The sequence below is a fragment of the Mytilus trossulus genome, chromosome 12, assembly GCF_036588685.1.
Source record: "Mytilus trossulus isolate FHL-02 chromosome 12, PNRI_Mtr1.1.1.hap1, whole genome shotgun sequence".
NCBI lineage: Eukaryota > Metazoa > Mollusca > Bivalvia > Mytilida > Mytilidae > Mytilus > Mytilus trossulus.
The window spans coordinates 44,958,961-44,968,008 of record NC_086384.1 but is presented as its reverse complement, the minus strand read 5'-3'; positions in this window follow the sequence as shown (position 1 = coordinate 44,968,008).

Genomic DNA, 9,048 nt, shown 5'->3' with positions numbered 1-9,048 from the left:
TTTTACTTTTGATATTTGATTTTGTATTGGGTTTCAAATTCATACTTTCAAACAGAAATGATGAGAGATTTTTGTTTTGAGAGTTACTTTTAACCTATTAATAAATAAAAATCTCATCAGTATCTGAAGAAAAAATTGAAATAAACATTTCATAAGCAATAGAGTAATGCTAAAAAAAAACATTCCCTAAACACTAGAAAAAAAGGATACGTGTGGAAATGTTTTAGAAGTTTGTAAATTTTGACTCTTATGTATGAATGCAATATGTAAAACAGACAAAAAATAAAATCACAAAATTACTGAAAACCGAGGGAAATTCCAAATTAAAAGTTTCTAATTAAATGATGAAATCAAGAGCTTAAACACATCAAACGAATGGAAAACAACTATGACTGTCATATTCCTGACTCGGTACAGGCATTTTCTTATGTAAAAAGTGGTGGATTGAACATGGTTTTATAGCTAGCCAAATGTTCACTTGTATGACAGTCACATCAAATTCCATTATATTAACAACGATGTGTGAACAATATATTAGAAAAGAAAGTATATAGATTCATTTGTTTTTGATGATGTTAGCGTGTTTATGATTGCCTCTGAAGTTTGAGATAAAACCTGTATTATGTTATGAATGAAAAGATAAGTAAGCTAATACAAAACTGAAAGACTGGGTTTTAAAAAAGGACACTATAATGAATATGAATATAATTCATTGAAAATTCACGGAAGAGAACACGTTTTTTAATAACACATGTCCTAAGTACGAATTTCAAGAGGCGATATCACATGCCTCATGTTAAGCAGCTCATGTTCAAATCTTTGTTCATTCTTTGATAAATTGTCTTCTCTTTGTGAATGTCTAATTGAAGTTCTTAATTGATCGTTGACTATTTATTCAGTCATTTAATTGAAGTTCTTATCTATAGTTCTTTCTCAGCTTGTAAATAATTACACTTCAAAGACTGAATCAACATATGCATCAAAATAGAAAAATATGTTATACACGAGCCATTGTTTTGTATTCGTAATCCTATATTATTTTCACTCTGACGCATATTGGTCAGTACAGATGTCATTATTGTGATCTCAAACTTAATTCGGTAAGGTGATGAACTCAGAAATTTATATAAAATTGTTTAAAGTTTGGAAAGATGGGGTTAAACCAAAATGTATGCCTCATGTTAAGCAGCTCATGTTCAAATCTTTGTTCATTCTTTGATAAATTGTCTTCCCTTTGTGAATGTCTGATTGAAGTTCTTATCTATAGTTCTTTCTCAGCTTGTAAATAATTACACTGCAAAGATTGAATCAACATATGCATCAAAATAGAAAAATACGTTATAGACGAGCCATTGTTTTGTATTCGTAATCCTATATTACTTTCACTCTGACGCATATTGGTCAGTACAGATGTCATTATCGTGATCTCAAACTTAATTCGGTAAGGTAATGAACTCAGAAATTTATATAAAATGGTTTAAAGTTTGGAAAGATGGGGTTAAACCAAAATGTAGGTTTTTAATAACCTATCAGTAGCATTCAGAAAAACGATAACGTTTGTCACGAATGGGTTAGGGTTAGTTAAGGGTATCGAAATGTCGTGGTTCCAACTGGATGACAAGCAGTTTCCGATTTAAAAGAATTCAATATTTCTTGTAATACCACACAAAAATTTATGTCAATCCGCGTTATCTATTAATCATGTGCTTCTTTGTCTTATACGTTCTTCTATTTATTTGTATTGTAGTCCTGTAATATTATGTTGTCATTTCAATGTTATATTTAACATTGCCATTAAAGTACGAGGTTTGGCATGCCACAAAACCAGTTCAACCCACTATTTTTTCCTTTAAAAATGTCCTGTACCAAGTCAGGAATATGACCATTGTTATATTATTGTTTATTTCTGTGTGTGTTTCATTTTAAAGTTGCGTCGTTTGTTTTCTCTTATTTTTGAGTGTAAATTCACATTGCGATAAGACGTGTCACGGTACTTGTCTATCCCAAATTCATGTATTTGGTTTTGATGTTATATTTGTTATTCTCGTGGGATTTTGTCTGATGCTTGGTCTGTTTCTGTGTGTGTTACATTTCAGTGTTGTTTTGTTGTTCTCCTCTTATATTTAATGCGTTTCCCTCGGTTTTAGTTTGTTATCCCGATTTAGTTTTTTGTCCATGGATTTATCTGTTTTGAACAGTGGTATACTACTGTTGTGTTTATTGATTAAAGATTGTGGATAATTAAGCTCCAAAAAGACCGTTCTCGTTACGTTTAGGTACCAGATCATGCATTAAAGCTTCTGCAGGTTGGCATACCCATGATTCAAAGACTTTTGTTAATCATGTTATTTGAACATGTAAAAAACTATTCTCATTACGTCGAGGTATAAATGTCTTCTCGTTTATTCATGTTTGGTTTTCTTCTTTGAGATTAGTCATTGTTCTATCAAGCAAAAGTATACTGTCTAGCATAGAACCCTTATGTTAATCTATCTTTTTCCTTCTGACAGAAAAGTTTCGCATAATGTCTAAGACCAGAAATATTCAAGTAACATTACTCTGAAACAAGGACGGATTGCATTTTGAAAAAAAATATTCTGTAAAACCTTGTTCCTAGGGCAACTTCGTGGATACAAATTTATAAATAATCATTTTCATTGTATGTCGTTTTAAATCTATATTTCCCTTTTAGATATATAGTATATACTTATAAACTATGAAAAGATACAAAGAACTTTTAGTATCTATTCATAAAATTTCGCCAAATTTAAGTTTGAAATTAGTTCTAACGATTCTAATACTCAACGGTTACGGTAGTATACCGCTGTTCAAAATTCCTAAATCGATAGAGAAAAAACAAAACCGGGTTATAAACTAAAACTGAGGGAAAGGTATTAAAAATAAGAAATCTATGACTCAACAGAGTCACAACATCGAAATGTAACACACACAGAAAAGAACTATAATTTTACAATAGCAACTTTCCTGACGTGGTACCGGGCTTTTTATGAAAAAATGGTGGGTTGAACCTGGTTTTGTGGTATGCTAAACCTCCCGCTTTAATGGCAGTGTTAACTATAACATTAAAATGACAACATTACATGACAGGGTAACAATAAATAAACTAGAATAAACTACACTAAAATAAAGGCAAAACAGTAGCAGTGTGGATTATCGTAACCCGTGTTTTGTTTACTATACCACTTTATTATTTTTTTAAATTTTTATCAGTGGCTATCAATCACAAGAATTTTATGCAAATACACTCTGTCAGATGCTTTCTAGTTGAAATGTCATTAATCCCTTATTTCATATTTCGATACATAAGATACAACTTCACGTCAACATAACTTCAAACAGTGATTAATTATGAAATTCAGGAATACGATTCTGCTGCAAAGTATATCATTATATATCTTTAAGAAAAAAGTTTAGCAGAAAATTTTCATTTTCCCATACATCAAAGTATTATTTATCATCCTATATATTTTCCAAGGCCTGGTCCAAAAGGCCGGGTCAGTCAGTATTTAATAAAAGAGGGACGAAAGATACCAAAGGGACAGTCAAACTCGTAGATCTAAAACAAACTGACAACGCCATGGCTAAAAATGAAAAAGACAAACAGAAAAACAATAGTACACATGATACAACATAGAAAACTAAAGAATAAACAACACGAACCCCACCAAAAACGGGATGATCTCAGGTACTCCGGAAGGGTAAGCAGATCCTGCTCCACATGCGGCACCCGTCATGTTGCTTATGTGATTACAAATCCGGTAAATAGTATATTTCGGTAGGTCAAATTCATGAAAGGGAAGAAGATTGTAGTTACGACGTAAGGAACATATCCGATATCATTTGTGAAACGGTTATTCCATAACGGTCAACCAACTCGTGATGGCGTCCGTAAAATTTACGAAGGGATGATTTCAACTTCATTATTTGGAACTCTTGGTTTAATAGCTTCCTTGTGAGCAGTAACCCTCTATCAAGGAAATCATGATAGGAAATGCAAGCACGGGAATATCGTATCAATTGGGAGATATATACCCCGTATGCAGGTGCTGCTGGAATGTTGCTACTTAGAAATGGAAAGTTCACAATTGGAAAGCTGAAATCATCTCTTAAAGTGAATCTACCTCTATTTTTCTTAGTTCAAATAGCTACTAACCGTACAATATCTTAAAAGTCAGAAAAAGTGCGAATAAAAACGTACGAAAGTATGTTTCTCCAAAATCTAATAATTGCACAACGATTTAAAGTGTCTCATGCATTCGTTCTAAAACTGAAATTTTAGACTTAATATTAGTTGAAAGATACGAAAGAGCACGAACCTATTTTTTTTAGAAACCACAAGTGCAATATCTACTGGAAGTACGAAAAGGAAGTTACTAGCAAATGCATTACTTATTGTGAAGCTAGTTGTTATATATGGAAGAATGCCAAAGAGTTCAATGTTAATCAAAAGTCTACTACGTGGATATTTGGATTTTTTTATTGCTTTTGTGCGTTTCGAAAGCTTTGGCAAATCCGTAAGTTTGAACGTTCATCTTCATAATAGGAACAATGTATTTAGTAAACGCAACAAATGAACGTTTACCTGAATTGACTCAGTCGATTGATGATATGACTGTACCAAGAGATGATCCCATTCACTACGGTTTGAAACAAAATATTCTACTTGTTGCCATGGTAAAATTTCACATGCGAGTTTTGTTTTATTTTTGAAACCGCTTAACCTAGGCTATGTAAAAAAATTCTAATCTTAACTAGCTTGAAATATTGCAATGTGCCTTAGGCAAAATCTCTTCATGTTATATGACTATACAATTACTTGTTTTAATCAAGTTTGTTTCAAGGTCAATTCAAAGTTTTTAAACTCTTTTTAAGGTCCTTTACTGCTTTGCTATCAAATACTACATTGTATATGAGATTGTCTGTCTATAATATTTAAATACTGGTATCCATGATAAGGTTATTTCATTTATTTATTTGTTGAGAATAAAAATATAACCATTATGATTTTATGTCATAATTTTTATTGATCATTCATCAATGTAACTACATTGCAATTTATAGTAGATCTCAATAACCACGTGTTCGCATACTGGTGTTAAATTATTTGCTTGTATTTGCGGGGTAAATCTTAAATCCTCGTCTAATGGTCAAATATAATTTGCATCACATTGTTAATATCTTTTTTGTTTATGTATACTATAAAATATAATATGCAGTTGTGTTTATTCATCGCGACATCCTATTGTCCGTTTGAGTGTAAGTTTCTGCTGTATCACATAAAAATGCGAACGAGTTTTCAATAAAGTTATAGCAATTAATAACTGACTTATTTCACGTATTACTAATTAGTATGGTATCAAATTCAACCTATCACAAAACACAGGAAAATGAGAAGCGTTAACAAAAGAAAAATGTTAACTATAGATTGTATAGTTATTCTCATAAAATAATAATAAAGTAAGTAAGGTTGCTCTAAAATATATTTAACTGTTGTCATGGTAATTTATTCAATCTATCATGATAAATAAGTAAAGCTACTCAGTAACAAGACTGTTAGTTAAGCATAATCATTCAAAATGAGCAAACCAGCCGGAATAACAGGACTATTTATAGCAACGCTGCTACTTTCGTTTCATGGATCCTCGATATATGTGGCTATCAAGTCAAACAAACAATTGCAAAAAAATCGGTTCTCCGTTTTATCACTCTTTTTAAGTCTGAGCGATTTTGCAATGGGAATTGAAATTATATATGGCTCCATCTTATTGTTACTGAATTCACAGGATAAAGCATACCTCTATCAATGTATGGCTGTAAACCATATTGTAGCTGGAACAGTTCTTGCGTCACAATTTCATACTTTCATGATATGTTTAGAAAGATTAAGTTCCACATTTATCAATAAACCAAGAATATTACATATTGTGACAAGCAATGTGTCCGTTGTACTATGTTTTGTTTTGATAAATGGCTTTGCCTTACTGCGTTTTGGATTACAGACATTGAATGGAACATTTCCGTGTGATCAGAGGTATACTGCAACTCCATCATTCTTATTTTCACATGATATTCCAGCAGTACTAATCCTTATTTTAGTTGTCTTATGTTATGGTGTTATCATGTACCGAATGATGAAACAACGTAAAACAATAGGAGTCCAACCAGTTCGGAATTTTTCAATATCAGTAGACAACAGAAGCAAACATAACATTAGAATGTTTAAAAACGTTATTACACTTGGAGCAATCATCGGGCTCACGATAATTGCAACTTTACCTCGAAGTATTGCTGTATTCTATTCATACAGTGTTGGAGGATCAGAGTCTGCACTTAACTTTGTTTGGATTGCCAATCATGTCTTTGTGTTGCTTAACCCTTTGTTTGATCCATTGATCTATGTGTTTACGGTAAAACAATACCGTGAACTTTTAATTTCTTTTTCCAAATGCTTTAAAAAACCACAATAGACCACTGAAAGGAAAGAATTCAAAGCATAACACATTTTTGTAAGAGTTAAAGGTTAAATTTACACTAGTCTGAACAATAGTGTTTTGTTTAAGAATTGATAATGGTAAGATAGAAGATACAAACCTGACCTTGTGTTCAGGTGTATTTTTACTTAGTCAAACATGAAATAGAAAAAAATATACTTCAAGTTCTATTTTAAGAAATAACTGGATTCCGTTTTTAGACATTTAATAAACATGTCAGCTCCTGGTGTATTTTTAAACGTAGGACAGACATAGCTTACTTGTTCATTTTAAAATTTATACACAACAAAAAGTTTGCAAGAACATTTGAATAATGTCGTTATATGTATACTCTTAATTTGCATGATTATATTTAAAATTAATTCATTTTATAAAATGTTAATGATTCTATGTAAAAAATTACATACTTTGCTGAATATGTATTGAACTAAAGAGAAAATTGATTTGCGTTTTTTTTTATTAAAAATGGTACAAAAAAAAATATCAAAGGAACCAGGATTATAATTTAGTACGCTAGGCGCGTGTTTCGTCCACATAAGACTCATCAGTGACGCTCATATCAAAATATTTATAAAGCCACACAAGTACAAATAATCTTCTCGTTTTTCAAACCAATGATAAAATTCAGTTTGATATGTCTTAGTTTGACGTTACGAAAAAAAAACCCAACATTTTACGCTATGCTTTTAAACATCTACGAAATCATAGCCTCATAAAACACGTAAAGCTAATAGAATAAAAAAAAGCATTTTGTATTCTCAATATACTGACCAAACAGTTATGTTCCTCAAGCAAAAACAAACCGTAACCCATTGTTTCTTGTTTTTGTGTCATTAAGCAAATAACATAATCGGCTTTTTAATAAATAGATATCGGTAGGTTATTACTTTTGTTGCATTGCATTTGATGTAAACGAAATGATGTTTTTACTAATATTAATGAATACCACGTCATATTTGTTGATTGTAAACTTTTTTTGCAATAAACTAAGTCGTTAGTTAACTCCATTGAATTGTTTCATATTTTTTTATGTCATGATTTTATATCCCATTAAATTGTTTGGGTTTTCTAATTGTTATAGACTGCTCACATCAACTTCATTCTAACTTTTGTTACATGTTGTCAATGGATGACAGTTGTAATACTCCTGACTTGGTACAGTCACTTGATGAAGTTGGTTCTCAACCTTAGTATACCACTCTACCTGTACATCTAACTTTATATTATTGTTCATTAATCTTTTATGAAATATATAAAAATCATGTTTTACCACGATCCAACAGTCCACAAGTGGTACAGTACCACTTGAAATAAGGTGAGAAAAAGGAAAAAGGTAAATGTTATAAATAAGCCCCCTTCTGTGTTTGACTATTTTGTTGGTATCCTTTTCGATTGTGTGCCCTTGAAAGTTTGAAATTTTAACCTTCCGAACTTGAGAACCCGCTATCGATATTCAAAATGTGTAAAGACGGAACTTCAATGAATGGTGCATTCTGAAAAGTAAGCATTATTAGTTATCAAAGGTACCAGTATTATAATTAAGTACGCCAGACGCGCGTTTCGTATTAATTAGACTCATGAGTGACGCTCATATTTAAAATATGATTAAGTCATACAAGTGAAGAGCATATAGGATCTAAAATTCCAAAAAGTTGTGCAAAATACATCTAAGGTAATCTATGTCTGGAATAAAAAAATCCTTTGTGTTTATAAAAATTCAAAGTTTTATAAACATGAAATTTATAAAAAAAAAAAACCCCACATAAATCAGATTCATGCCAACACCGAAGTGCTGACTACTGGGCTGGTGATATCCTCGGGAACGAAACGTCCACCAGCAGTGGCATCAACCCAGTGCATACATTTATCATGTACATAAACTATACTTATCAGTATTGGAAAGGTGTTGAACGTATCGAAGATATTCTTCATTATCCACCAAACATGATATCGTTGATCTGATTTTATCTGTTTGGCTGTTTTTGTGTGCTATCCTAGGTTGTTTTACGTGTTTCTGTTTATTCTGTACTTAGCGTGTTGAAATAATTTATTGCATGGTCATGGTTTATTTGTGTATTTCTCCGTTCTTAATGTTATTGCATTTATTTATACTGTATTCCTACCATGTAATGTTGTCATTTTAATGTTATATTTAAAATTGCAATAAAGCGCGAGGTTGGCTAGCCACAAAACTAGCTTCAACACAACATTTTTTCTTAAAATGTTCTGTACCAAGACAGTTTAATTCTTCTTTGTATGGTTGTTTTCCTCTTATAATTGATGTGTTTTCCTTGGTTTTAGTTTAGAACCGGATTTGTTTTCTCTCAATCAATTTATGACTTTCGAACAGTGTTATAATATTGTTGCCTTCATCTAGAGCAATTTAGTATGCTATTTAAATGAATTTGTTTGAATCCCTATATAACTTATGTTATAACTCTATATGGACAAACAAATAGATAGTTAGGAACTTATGTGAAACTGAAGAGGAACTTTGGTCAAAATAGAAGCATGTATTGAATTGATTTCGGATTAA